This window comes from Akebia trifoliata, chromosome 4, assembly GCF_017979445.1.
Source record: "Akebia trifoliata isolate Shusen 1 chromosome 4, ASM1797944v1, whole genome shotgun sequence".
NCBI lineage: Eukaryota > Viridiplantae > Streptophyta > Magnoliopsida > Ranunculales > Lardizabalaceae > Akebia > Akebia trifoliata.
Genome location: NC_141378.1, coordinates 8,020,979 through 8,022,602, shown reverse-complemented (window position 1 = coordinate 8,022,602; position 1,624 = coordinate 8,020,979). Strand labels below are relative to the sequence as shown.

General features: G+C 33.3%; 1 long non-coding RNA gene across 1 annotated transcript; it reads left to right on the top strand.

The window, feature by feature from the left end:
• Positions 1-727: 727 nt before the first annotated feature.
• On the top strand, positions 728-1,371 carry LOC147403473 (uncharacterized). Its single transcript, XR_015177201.1, has 2 exons — positions 728-913; positions 1,255-1,371. It is a non-coding gene; the product is annotated as an uncharacterized LOC147403473 (long non-coding RNA).
• Positions 1,372-1,624: the final 253 nt, after the last annotated feature.

Sequence of the window (1,624 nt, the reverse complement as noted above, 5' to 3'; positions counted from 1 at the left end):
TGATTTTTTTATAATTCCCTAATTAGATTGATGATATTTATAGACTAAATCTTCCAAATGTTAGCGAATCATAATGTCTATAATAACTACTATTAATGTATAACTGCTGGCACCATCAGGTGCAAGAGTAGGAAGCATTCAACAAATGAAATGGGAACAACTGTTTATCAAAGAAAAAAGTAGTGGTTCATTATCATCATGGTCTGCGCCTTATTGAACAAAGAAAAAAGATACTTATTTGGTATGAAGTAAATGCAGATCACATAACCAGGAACAGAGATAAAAGAGGTCACATGATTTTGTTATTTTAAAATACTCATTATGCAACACATATGAAGCCATGCAAGCTGGTCCCCCATATATCACCTCATGTTTTACACTTTTTTTTAATACAGTATTCATGCTTACCCTACCCTTAGTTAGTGAGAGAGAGATGAATAAAAGGGTCCCCACCAAAAGTTATTTAAAGCTCTTCATAAATCTAGAAACCTTACTAACCTGCCTGCATGGTAGTGGCGTGGGCGTGACTATATTCAATTTGCTTACTTTGGGACCACGTCTCTCTTTCTAATATTTTCTTGTATTTTACAATATTTTAACTTTTCCATCCCTAATAGTATCAAAATCACTAATAAGTAACACAAATATAAAATATAATTCCCTTTGATCCTTCTATTCAGCATCTATTTATATCCTTCTCACACCCTCTCCTCAAGAAGAATGGGGTGCGCATTTACTTATCGTGCACCACAAACTGTTGAAGCTGCCAGCATGATCTAAACTACTCTCCATGTAGGGAAGATCAGATCATGTGGCAGTTTCACCTGTTAATGGGAGTATGAGAAACCCTAATCCCCTCTCTCTCAAAACTCAACATGCCCATTAGGGTTTTCTTTGAGAAACCCAACAAAAGGTTTGTGATCTTCTTATACTTGATTTTAGTCTCTTATGGGTTTTTATGACTTTTAGTTTCATGCTCCTGTTTTATAGTTTTTTAGGTATTTTGTATGTGATTTGAGGAGTTGGGTTGTTCATAACAGTAGGATGAGATATTATTAGGGTTTTTATTAGCAGAATTTTGTTTTCAATGGTGTTCTATATTGCTTTGAAATCTTTTATCTTTCTTTGCCTCAGTAAACTTTCTATTTTCATGAAAACTTTGGTGGATAATTGAGACTAGTGTTATAGTTTATCTAATTAAGATCTGTTTTGGGGGTACAATTCTCAAGACATCTTTTTTCTCTTGTTCTTCAGGATGTGTTTGTTTGGAGCAATCAAAGTTTTTATGAAGCGACAAAAATTACTGGTCTATTTAAGATGTGAATGCTTTCTTTAGATTTGGTTGAGAAATATATATTTCAGTTTGGGGAAGATTGAAGTGAGAGCTATAAGCCTATAATCAAAATATATATATATATATATATATTCTGTTCTTAGTTTGGAAGCCCACTTGTTTCTCCTCTTTAAAGTTTGAATCAACATAGAAAACCCTTTGCAGTATTTGCAAGTCTCCATAAAAATGCCAATGTACCCAGTAATTTTTTCCCCTAGATTTAGAAGCTCAAAGGATAACCATTTGAAGTAATTCTTAAATCTCTTGAGAAATAGCTTGTAGACCCATTAT